At 52.4% G+C, this 12,511-nt stretch overlaps 1 long non-coding RNA gene across 4 annotated transcripts in view; it reads right to left on the reverse strand.

Annotated features, from left to right (window-relative positions):
• LOC116531479 overlaps positions 1 to 12,197 on the reverse strand; it is a 24,336-nt gene extending 12,139 nt beyond the window's left edge. For 2 of the 4 annotated variants that reach the window (XR_004260444.1, XR_004260446.1), the window contains exon 1: positions 11,962 to 12,197. This is a non-coding gene — a long non-coding RNA (uncharacterized LOC116531479). The remainder of the gene's footprint in view (positions 1 to 11,961) is intronic. The other 2 variants (XR_004260445.1, XR_004260443.1) reach the window with 2 other exon arrangements.
• Positions 12,198 to 12,511: the final 314 nt, after the last annotated feature.

Here is a 12,511-nt window from a genome sequence, read left to right on the forward strand (position 1 = left end):
GCAATTCTCCTGCCTCAGCCTCCTGAGTAGCTGGGATTACAGGCATGTCCCACCATGCCCAGCTAATTTTTTGTATTTTTAGTGGAGACGGGGTTTCACCATGTTGACCAGGATGGTCTCAATCTTTTGACCTCGTGATCCACCCGCCTCGGCCTCCCAAAGTGCTGGGATTACAGGCTTGAGCCACCGCGCCCGGCCAGGTGCCATTCTTTAAATTTTTCTTTTCTTTACTCAGAGATCCTTGTTTTGAATAATTAGGTACCATTCTTACCTCCACTTTACTGAGGCTCCAGAGGTCACAGCACTCCCTCCCGATTACACAGCTAGTAAGGACCGGCTCCAGGCAGTCCCACATGCATTCTCACAGCTCCCTTGTAAGACCAGCTCCTCATCATCTCATTTTTACAGAGCGATAACTGGAGTCAATATCTCTTGGCAATATTAAGGTGTGTGTTAGTCTTTGTGGAGAGGGGTTTGTGAACAGAGAAAGCATTGTCAGTATAAGTGAATACCATCTGAGCCCTGAAAAGCCATTTGTTGCCGGAAGCAAGGGGGCTTCTCCTTTTGGTGGTGTTCTGCCTCTTGCCCATGGTATTTCTTCCTTCTGTGCTGTTTGTTAAAAGAAATTCACATCATGTTAAAGGTGTTGGTTCTCGGTGAGTTGCAGTGGCTCCCACCTGTAATGCCAACACTTTGGGAGGCTGAGGAGAGTGGATCACCTGAGGTCAGGAGTTCAAGACCAGCCCAGGCAATATGGTGAAACCCCATCTCTACTAAAAATATAAAAATTAGCTGGGCGTGGCAGTGCATGCCTGTAATCCCAGCTACTCAAGAGGCTGAGGCAGGAGAATTGCTTGAACCTAGAAGACAGAAGTTGCAGCGAGCGGAGATCCCCCCACTGCACAACAGCGTGGGCGAAAAAAATGATATTGTAAAAAAAAAAAAAAAAAAAAAAAGGCATTATTCCCCCTTTGTCCTGTAAACTTTGCAAAAACCGGGGACCTCCAGGGTTCCAGGGGCTTTGTTGGGACTGGGCAATGCTTTCTAGATAATACAAATGTTGGTTTCTTCTGGAATGTGTTGGGTGGGAGGAGGAGCAGCCTAGATACTAGATTTTCTGTAGATATGCTGTGTAATTGCAGACAAGGGTCTTCCCCTCTCTGGGCCACATCTACATGATGTGGTGGGGACAGGACTGGACTCTGGAGTGTCCAGAGTCCTTCTAGATCAGACATGGATAGTCTGACCCCACCCCATTCCCCATTGTGAGTATGGGTGTGAATGCAGGTGAATGGTCTGCATAGATCTCCACGGAGTGAGAGAGAAATTGGTGCACGAAGGGACGAGGATGGAGCTCCCTCACTGCCTCCCACTCCCTCGCCCTCATCCTACCCTTCGTTTTTCAGTGCAAAGTAGGCCCCAGTGACCTGGACCAAGTGGATTTTCTGGACTCGAAGTCTTGGAACATTAGTGCTGGAGGCACCCTAGTTTTTCACCCATTGTTCAGATGAGGAAACTGAGGCATGCAGAGGGGAAGCAAGGAACTCAAAAAGTGATACAGCCAGTCACAGGTCCAGCTGGGACTCCGGCAAACTTCCTGACCTCTTCTGCTCACTGGGGATCTTGATTGGCCAGATATTAAACAGAGGGGCCACTGGAGGAAGGTGGGAGAGAAGACAGCCTTTAAGTTCCTTTTGCTTTGAAGATGGAATAATCATGACTTCCTTCTCCAAATAGCTTTTGGGCCTTCCTAGAACCAGATGGCGGATGTTTGGAATTTATGTTGTAAATAGTGTTTAAGAAGGGGTGGGGGTGCAGCTGTGTTACTTTCTTTCACCACCAGAAACGAGATCTGAGGGAGAGACGTGGGGGAGGGAAGCTGACTATGAAAAGATTTTGGGAGAAGGAAGAAGTGAGGGGGAAGGAAGAGAGAACAGCAATTTGAGGTGGGAGCACAGGGGGAGAAAAGGGAAGAGAGATGGATGGATGAGACTGAGAACAAGACAGAGAGGAAGAGAAAGGGAAGGGAGACAGTGATGGGAGGAGAAGGAGGAGGAAGAAAGATGGGAAGGGGCTCCCAGGGTGCAGGCGCAGAGATGCCCCATCCTGAATTCAGGAGCAAACCCTTGAGTTTTCTAAAAATAGCACAGTCTTTCCCCCAGCGGGGCTGGCAGCAGAGAGGCACGCTTGCCCTTTTATGGTAAGAAAAAGTCCAGATCCTCAGAGGGGGAGCTGGGCTGGAGCCTGTAGTTCTGGATGAAGTCCAGCCCCACGGTCTGGGGTGGGACAGGGCAGAATGGGGGGAAGACTTGGTGGGATTTCCTGGCCTGGGTGGCCCTACCCTTGGGGAAGATAGGGCTGAGGTAGGTGTCAGCAGAGGCCTCTCAGGAAAGCACCAAGGTCCTGGTAGATCCTTAGCGTTATGGCAGAAGGGCTCCTAGAGACATCTGGTCCACGCTGTGTGTCTTTTTTTTTCAAGACAGACTCTCACTCTGTCCTACAGGCTGGAGTGCAATGGCGGGATCTTGGCTCACTGCAACCTCTGCCTCCCAGGTTCAAGCGATTCTCCTGTCTCAGCCTCCTGAGTAGCTGGGACTACAGGTGCCTGCCACCATGCCCGGCTAAGTTTTGTATTTTTAGTAGAGAATGGTTTCATCATATCGGTCAGGCTGGTCTTGAACTTCTGATGTCAGGTGATCCACCTGCCTTTACCTCCCAAAGTGCTAGGATTACAGGCATGAGCCATCGTGCCCGGCTATCTGTTTTATAGAAGAAGGTGAGTCCCAGCCAGGGGAAGAGATTGTAGCTCCCTCAATCTCTTGGGGGTTTAATCCACCAAGCTAAGTCAATGCCAGGGTCCACACGAGGACAGATTATATGCCTGTTATTCTGGAAAGCAGCATGGTGAGTGGCAAGAGCACTGGCCTGGGAGTCAGGAAATCCAAGGCCTATTCCTAGTTTGCTGTGTGATCTTGAGCTATCTGTGGACCCTCTCTGGTCTCAGCTTCCTTCACTGGGGTGATCTTAAGGGTTTTCTTAGCTTTTTGTCTCTCTGGGAATTTCACAGCTATAAGGCAAAGCTTGGGCATAGAAGATGCTGCTATGAGGCGAAGGGGAATTCGTGAGCTGCTATTTTCTTTCTGTGTCTGGCTTACTTCCTGCACTGAGCCGGGTGGGTAAAATCTAGGATGGACTGAGACCGATGGAGAGGAGTCCCTGCAGGAGACAGGAGGCAGATCGTGGCTGGAATCCCCCACTGCCCAGCTGGTTGGGTCTGGCCTCTCACTGGACACACCGAGGCCTGAGGAGGCTGCATGTGCAAGGTCATGTTGAAGGTTACATGAAGAGTTGAGGCAGAGCCAGGAATAGAACCAAGGGTTTCCCTTCCCACCTTGGGCTCTTTCCTCTGCAGGAGGCCAACAGCACTGAGGACCATCTCTTGTCACTGAAAGGGACCTCGTGGACAGAGCAGTCAGAGCTCAAGATAGGCTGCCATCCTCTAACTACCTCTTGGAGATAGTTGCATTCTGCCAGGGCACCTGCCTCTCCTCTCTCCCCTGCCCTTGGCTGTGAAAAGCGTACCATAGTCTCTATCTTTGGCTAGAAGGCAGAGAAGAAGCAAAGGAGGTGGTCACTGGCAACACGATTTTGGGAGCGTCGCTCCCTGACACTGGGCCTCAGTTTCTGCATCTATAACATGAGGAGATAGGCCCTGATGCTATTTAAGGTCTCTTAGCTCTGAAAGGACTATGATGCAATGGGTATGGGATTAAACACCAGGAATATTTATGAAGCATCTACTAGGGGTGCCAGAGGGAATGAGATGGATATTGTAAGACTGAGCTCTGCAATCCATGTGAGGTGGGGGCGCATTGCCTGAGATTCTTGGAAGCCCCATTCCCAAGATCCTTCTGTCTTTATTCTAGACACCCCCTAGAATAAACTCTCTGACCCTAGCTTGAACCCAGGTCCTGGCAGCTCTGGTCTTGAGTGTCTAGGGAGGCATGCTGGCCCAGGCAATGTAGTTGCCCACCGCTCCAGGACTCTCATAGGCCTGGCCATGCCCTTGACTTCTCCATCCTCTCCATCCACTCCCACACTGCTGTCCACCGCCCCAAGCCCTGCCTGGCGGGCCCCCTGATCTACACCACACCCTCCATCTCTCCATGCTCTTTCTGTGACTCAGCCCAAGAGGATGCTTGCTTTCCTTTCCCAGACTCCTATGACCCCCACCCCCCAACTAACTACTGAGGGAAAGGATGGAACAGAAGAGAAATGGGAAAAAAATAAAGCATTGTGGTTCTAAATTTGAAGCTTTCCTGTGACCCTCCTGGAATTTCCATGCAGACTCTGTGGAGCGTGTGAACGGGGCTCCCAGGGACCCTGGCCCCCTTTGTCTCATTCCTGCCGGGCGGAAGGCCATCAGCTGAATGTTCCCTGGGGACCTCCATCTCACAACCAGGATCCAAGTCTCTTTGGTCAGGCCTAGTGTCCCCGGGGAAGGCAGGAGGCAGCAGCAGAAAGGAAGTGGGAGGTAGGAGGGGGGAGGTCCAAGAGGCCCCTGTGCAATGTGAGGGCAGAACTGATGTCATGTCTGGCTGGGACTCTGACATTCAGGCTGCAGGACGGCTCCACTCATGATTGCCTCAAAGCAGCCAGAGCTGGCAAGTGAAATCCGAGGCTGCTGGTAGGAAAGGCCCTGATGCCCAACCTCTTCTGATGTTTGGCTTCTCTCTATGGTGTCCCTACTAAGCTTACATACCTCTGGTGATGAGGAGTTCACTACAGATGTTCCTTTTTTTTTTTTTTTGAGACGGAGTTTCGCTCTTGTTACCCAGGCTGGAGTGCAATGGCGTGATCTCGGCTCACCACAACCTCCGCCTCCTGGGTTCAGGCAATTCTCCTGCCTCAGCCTCCTGAGACGCTGGGATTACAGGCACGCACCACCATGCCCAGCTAATGTTTTGTATTTTTAGTAGAGACGGGGTTTCACCATGTTGACCAGGATGGTCTCGATCTCTTGATCTCGTGATCCACCCGCCTCGGCCTCCCAAAGTGCTGGGATTACAGGCTTGAGCCACCGCGCCCGGCAGATGTTCCTTAACTTATGATGGTACTAAATCCTGATGCATTCATTGTAAATGGAAAATATTGTAAGTTGAATGTGGTTTTTTCTGTTTATTTTTTGAGACAGAGGCTGAGGTGCAGTGGTGCCATCTCAGTTCACTGCAACCTCTGCCTCCCAGGTTCAAGTGATTTTCATGTCTCAGCCTCCTGAACAGCTGGGATTATAGGCACCCACCACACACCTGGCCAATTTTTGTATTTTTTTAGTAGAGATGGGTTTTTGCCATGTTGGTCAGGCTGGTCTCGAACTGCTGACTTCAAACTCCTGAACTCCTCAATTCCTGTTCTGCTTGCCTCGGCCTCCCGAAGTGCTGGGATTACAGGTGTGAGCCACCACGAGTTGGTCTGAAGCTCTGGAGAGGTCTGAAGATGGTGACTGCAGCCAGCGGGCTTCCTATCCCTCCTAGTCCCACCTGAGCTCTCCTCTCTTCATTGCCTGATATCTGAGAGTTGCCCATTATCCAAATTCCTAGGTCTCTGCCCTGAACTGGGGTTCTTGATTGAGGGTGTTTTGGGGAGGGGGAAAAATAGGCTGAAGAAAGGGACTCCCTTCCAGGAACAGAGAGATACCAAGGAGGACTTTTCCCAAGCTCTGAGGCTTTGGTTTCTGTTGTCAAAGCCACCGCACAATCTAGAACTTCCCTGCTTTGCCAACTTCCAGCCTTGCTGAACTTCAGACCAACTCTTGGTTCCAGCCAACTGGGCTTCTCTGCTGTTCTCCAGAAATGCCTCTGCAGTCTTGCCTCCATAGTTTTGTACACAGAGCTGTCCGCTTGGAACGCCATCTTCTCTGTCTCTCCAGGGCACGCCCCCAGCTCCACAGGGGTTCCCTCTCTGAGAATCCGGGTGTCTACTGTCACACATGGAATGACCTCAACTGTCCCCTTTGTCCCAAACCATGGAACCTCACAGCCTGAGGCCCCGGAGGAGTGAGGCGTTTACCCAGGTGTTCTGGCTGCAGAGCCAGGGCCTGGTTCTAGCCGGCCCCTTTCTCCTTCTCCCTGTCTTGCTCAGCTCATCTGGGCAGATGCTCTTAGACTCGTCAGGGTTGTTGGGTCACATGCCTGGTGGCTGACATGCTCTGGGCAGGCTGACTGAGCACCTCTGAGCCTGGCAGCCCAGCCAGGGGTGGTGTCATAGCCTCTGTGGATTCCATCCCTAGGCCAGCAGGCAGCCTCCCTCTAGATACTTCACCCCTGTCACTGCTTCCCTGGAGGGGGAGGAGAAGGATAGAATGTGGCAGCAGAGCAGTTTGGAACTTTCTTTTTTTTTTCTTGAGATGGAGCTGCACTGTGTCACCCAGGCTGGAGTGCAGTGGCACGATCTTGACTCACTGCAACCTCCGCCTCCTGGGTTCAAGCGATTCTTCTGCCTCAGGCTCCCAAGTAGCTGGGACTATAGGCGTGTGCCACCATGCCTGGCTCATTTATTGTATTTTTAGAAGAGACAGGGTTTCACCATGCTGACCAGGCTGGTCTCGAACTCCTGAGCTCAGGCAATTTGCCCATCTTGGCCTCCCAAAGTGCTAGGATTACAGGTGTGAGCCACTGTGCCTGGCCCAGAGGAGGAGTCTTTAAGGAGTGGGCTTAGGCTTGCGGCTAGCTGGGGGTTCTTGGGGAGGAGCCACGGTGGGCTGGCTTTCTCCAGTCTGGGCCTAACTGCCCTTTCCTCAAACCTCGGGTGGGCTGTGCAGGGCATGGGGCAGCCCAAGACTGACGAGGCCCCCAAGGTTATTCCGCCCACACTACAGGGTGCTTCTGGGTGAGAAGGACTGTTTTGCCAGCGTCTGCATTTTTGAGCCTGAGCAGGGGTAGGGGAGTTGAAGAGTCTGTCTCTTCCCTTATTGCAATCATCCGTAATCTGGAAGGGGGCTTCAGACTTCCAATGGCCTCCTCCCCCAAATGCCAAAGGCCCTACTAGGCAGGTCAGAACAGAGCTAGTTCTGCTTCACAGACCCACTGTGGGTGGTCCTAGAGTACAGCAGTTAAACACATGATTTTAGAACTAGTCAGAATTGGGTTTGAGTCCTGGCTTCGCCTCGTAAAGGCTGTGTGACTTTGGGCAAATGACTAAACATCTCTGAGCCTTTGTGTGCCCAGAGGAATAATGGTATTTGACTCAGAGTGCTGGGTAAAGGGCCAGGTACTTGAAAGGGCTTGATATATGGCAGGTGTTATTTTGAAGGAATAAGGGCAGTTTATCCTCCAAAGTCCAAAGAGGTGATACCCCGAAGAGCATCTCTTTGCACTGTGAAGATGCTGCCTTTAGTAATCATATTTTGGCAGTTATTATTATTATTAAATTTTAATTTAAAAGCGTATAGTAGAGACAAAGTCTCCTTATGGTGACCTTCAGGCTGGTCTTGAAATACTGGGCTCAAGGGATCCTTCCGCCTTGGCCTCCCAAAGTGCTCAGATTACGAGTTTGAGCCACCGTGCCTGGCCTTAGCAGCTATTTTTTATTGAGTACTTAATATGTGTCAGTCACTGTTCCAAGGGCTTCATGAGTTTTAACTCATTTAATGAGTTAATCCAGACAACTCAATAGATCAATGAGACAGGTACTCTTATCACCTCTATATTACAAATGAGGTCACTGAGGCATACAGCACCTATGTAAGTCACCCAAAGTCCTACTGCTGCTACAACGCAGATCTAGGACTCAAACCCAGCTGCCTGGCTCACATCTGGCACCTTTAGCTGCCAGCCTGCTACATCTGAGCCCTGCTCCAGCCCTGCTCCAGACCCGCCTGGTCCCCGATCACTTGGGCACAGGGATCCACTCCATATCTGAAAGCACCCTGGCTTCGGAATCAGCCCCAGTTTCCTCATCTGAACAAAAGGGGGCCTGAAGGAGTCAACCTCTGTGGGCCATGAGAGTGGGTAATTCACACTGTGCATTAAGGCATATTTCAAACTGGAGTAAAAGTTTCTGGTGGTGAAGTGTTGCTGTCTCTTTTGCAAGTGGGCAGGGGGCTGGCCGGGGCTCTCGCAACATGCGGTGAAGCCCCGTGGGGCCTGTCTAGACAAGCTTTTAGCAGGCGGCAGCTCTTTCCCCCAAATTCCTGCAACTCACCCTCCCAGGCGACCTCTGATTGGATCCTGGCCACTGCATACTGCTGAGCTGGGGGAGGACCACATAGGCAGTGCCCATTCCCATCCCAGGGCCTTTGTAAGTGTCCTGATTATGGTATTCTGCAACTTGTGCATGGAGGGCAAAGTTCTAGACACCTTCGTGCACAGGAGTATAGCAACCAATAGAAGACAAACCTATGTTTTTATTTCCATGTATTCCTTACATTTTTTACTATACAAATTTGATACATGCAAAATAAAGTGTGCAACCCACATGCTTCAAGAAATCTGATGACTTCAAGTGTGGTCAAGGGGAGGGGGACGCTCACATATTGCTGATGGGAGCATAACCTGGTTCAGCCACTTTGGAAAGCAGTCTTGTGCTCTCCTGTAAAGCTGACAGGCCTGCACCCCAGGACCCAGAACCCCTTCTAGGTGTCAGCTCCAGAGAGACTCTGGCTTATGGGTAGCAGGAGACGTGGAGAAAAATGGTCATCACAACAATTCCAAACAACCTTTGTCACGGTTGTTTGAAACACCCCACGGCGCTGAACCCCTGGGACAGTTTAGTTGGAAAATTGCAGGAAGAGGCCATGCCCAGGCACAGCTCAGCAACGAGGACCTCAGCACCTCCCTGAACCCCTCAGGCTCACCCAGGAATCAGACACAGCCACTTGAGTCAGTGATGATGTATGGTATGAGGCCTGGATCTTTCTATTCCTCAACGATAGGTGTTGGCTGGGAGTGGTAACTCATGCCTGTAATCCTAGCACTTTGAGAGGCTGAGACTGCAGGATTGCTTGAGCCCAGGAGTTTGAGACCAGCCTGGACAACAGGGCGAAACCGCATCTCTATAAAGAATACAAAAAATTAGCCAGGCAGGGTGGCACACACCTGTAATCCCAGTTATTTGGGAGGCTGAGGTGGAAGGATCACTTGAGTCTGCGAGGTGGAGTTTGCAGTGAGCTGAGAAGTGTCACACACTCTAGCCTGGGTAACAGAGTGAAACCTCATCTCAAAAAATAAAAAAAAAGGATAGGTGTCAGTGTCCCTTTCCCCCAGAATTGGCCAGGCTGGGAAGGGGCTGATTTTGCCCAAAGGGCTGTGGTGTGGCTCTGAGGGATCAGTGCAGGGCAGCAACAGGGTTGAAGGGAGAGGAATGGCCTCAGAGCTCGAGGACGGGCTCAGGCTCCGGCAGGGCCTCCTTCCTGGCCTCCATCTCCTCTGTGAGGTGGGATTCGTCATCACCGCCCTCATAGGTGTCAGGGTGGGCAGCCCAAGGGTGTGCGTTCTGCAGATGCGTAGACTGGGTTGAAATCCCCTTTGCCGCTTTTTAGTTGTGTGACATTGTGTGAGCTGCAGTGGTTTCCTTCTCTAGAAAGTGAGAGTGATGGAATGATGCTGATTCCTGCCTCACAGGAATTCCCAGGACGGTGAAATCATAATGCAAGCTGTCAGCACAGAATCGGACTCCTGGGAAGTTTACCACACATGTTCTGCCCTGTTCCATGAGGTCCGTTGGAGGGTCCTCGGGAAGTTTTGAGGTAGCTAAAAGGCAGGGCAGGAGGCGGGAGACTTCTAGGGGAGCTAGCACCCCCAGGGGCAGGTGGCACACACAACTTAATAACTCATGAGCTGTGTGACCTCAGGTACCTCATCTGTGGAGTGAGGATAATAATTGCCCCTTCCTCACTGGCTCTTGTGAGGATTAAATGAATGAGTTCATGTGAAGATCTTAGGTGATGCCTGGACCTCATGAGAACTCCACAAATGATGTAACCTAATTCTCCTGATTTGTACCACCTGATGGAATCCCTGGCTGGGCAGAGAGGCAGGTTCTGTTCCAGCTCTGCCGTCAGCTCGCTAAATAACCTAACGCGGTGCTTTCTCTCTGTGGCTTCCATTGCCTCGGCTGTTTGTGAGAGTCCTAAGCTGCCCTATGGCCTGGCATTCCCCAAACTTCCATGTGCATGGGCATTCATGGGGATCTTGTAATGCAGATTCCTAGGCCCCACCCAGGGTCCCCTTTCAGCAGGTGAGTGCGTAGTGGTTCAGATACATTGCCCCCACAATGCCCCAGAAAGGCAGGAAAGGAGACCTCAGATAGTCCTTCAGGCATCTCAAGCAGGTCACTTTCCTGCGTCCTGCAGCCTCTGACTTCCGATTCCTCCTGCCTCTTTCCAGAGCCTGTTGTCTCTACAGCAACTCTGGGCTTTCCCTGGCTGGGTCTCATTCCCACTTCACCCCCAACATAGCTCAGGGCATCTTGCCCGCAGGAGGTGTGGTCTCTGACTTCTGTGTAACATCGACCCCATTCATCTTGCTTTATCTGCTTGCATCCCTCGTCCTCATGACAGCCCCACAAGCTCAGAACTGTGCCCCTTTTACAGAGGAGGAAGCTGAGGCTCAAACGGCAAGCAGCTTGCCCAGAGTTACTTGTCCAGTGAGTAAACAAGCCCAGAATTGGACCCAGGCAGTTGAATTCAGAGCCTCCTTCTGAACCATGATGGTCTTGGGCCTTGTGTGACAAGAAGCAGGAAGGTGAGGGCACCAGACAGAGGCTGGTGCTGGAGGACTGTGTTCTGTTCTGGGCTTCGGACGCGGCCAGAGTGTGTTTAGAGGAACCCGACTCCACATTGCCTGTACGTCTTCAAGTTCTAATCCCAAGCTTCTGCCTCTACCCAGCCCTGCCTCCCATCACAAGCCTCCTGCCTTCCTCTGAGCCCCTGCCCACCGCTTCATCCCCCTGAAGCTCTCTGCTGTCTTTTCCATCCCTTTCCTACTTCCATGTCCCGCACCTCTGTGTGGCTGAATCTAGAGATCAGCCCTCTCCCCACCAGAGGCTGGTTGCAGCCAAGCTCATCTGGAGGCCTCGGGGCACTGCCTGGCCAAGCCTGCAGCCACAGAACCTTCAGCTCTGGCTCAGCCCCCAAAAGCTCCCACAGGGCTTCATCTGCTTGGACTCCAAGCTTGTGGTCAAAGGGCAGACTCGGCTCAGGGACCTCCTGGGAGAACTTCCCAACACTGGCTGTCCCTCAGGCACAAACAACCCAGAAGCCACATCTGCAGAGGGACCATTTTGTCCAATGGCCTTGCTATACAGACAGGGAAACTGTGGCCCAGAGAGGGGAGGGGCCATCTCCAGGCCACAGAGCCAGGCGTTGAGGGCAGAGCTGGGGCCGGAGCCTAAGTGCATGGGTCTCCTCTCACCAGCACCCCTTCCCACTGCTCCACGTGCAGTCAGCGCCCCAGCCTTCCCAGGATATCTGTCTGCCTGCCAGAGCCAGGGCTTACAGTGCCTTGTCCCCAGCTTTGTTTCTTGAAACTGTTATTTGAAAACCATTTTCCTAGCCAGGAGCCCCAAGCTCTTGGAACTGCAAAATCAAAGCGCCATACAATACAGAAGAAGCACTGCCCACGTAGAAGCCAGGGAGACTGCCCCAGACCCGGGCACAGTGGTGAAGCTTGGGCTGATAGGATGTTAACTCTGTCCGCTCTCTCTGCTCCTTAATTCCCCCATTACCTACAGCAACTAGGAATCCTAGAAGCCACCAAGACCACAGAATTAGAGGCAATCAGCTAGATGGATGCTTAGAGATCAGCTCCTGTACAGATGAGGAAACTGAGACCCAGAGATTCTGTGTCCAGAAAGGCACAGAGCCACTTAGCAAGAGAGCAAGACCCCCAGATGTAGCATCCCCCTGGAGAAATGTCCCAGCAGCCCCCATCCACGGATCCCAGGCCTGTCGCTGGTGCTTACCTTTCCTGGGGTCTGGTCCAGGTGTGACTCCTTGGGGCCTGGAGATGGGAGCCAGCCTGTGTGGGGAGTGGTTGAGGGTGTCACTGCTTCTCAACTAATTTGACCCAGACTCTGGTGCCCCTCACTGCCACAGGGGCATTTTTAAGCAGCTGGCACTGAGCCCCCCTCCCCTTAGTCCCTTGCCTGCAGCTCCCTGGCCACAGAGGCCACTCTGCCTTTTACCTTATATGAGCTGGAGAGGCAAGCCCCGTGTTGGGGCGAGGCGGGTGCGGAGCCCTCCCAGGGCCCCCCATTGGCCCAGGCACCCCCCACGTGACTACCTCGCCTTGACCTGCCCCCGGTGCTGAATGTTGCTTTTACCCCCTAAGGAAGGAGTGGTTGACAATTTTCATATTTCTTCTAAATTTGGAGATTTCAGACAATGCTGGGAGGCTTGGCTCCAGCCGCCAGAGGCCCATGTGGAAGTCATTAAGCCCAAGAAGGGGGGCAGGGGGAGAGAGGGAGGCAGGAGAGGAGGAGGAGAAGGAGGAGGAGGAGGAGGAAGGGGGTG

The sequence above is a fragment of the Sapajus apella genome, unplaced genomic scaffold, assembly GCF_009761245.1.
Source record: "Sapajus apella isolate SASKATOON/1434 unplaced genomic scaffold, GSC_monkey_1.0 scaffold71, whole genome shotgun sequence".
Classification (NCBI taxonomy): Eukaryota; Metazoa; Chordata; class Mammalia; order Primates; family Cebidae; genus Sapajus; species Sapajus apella.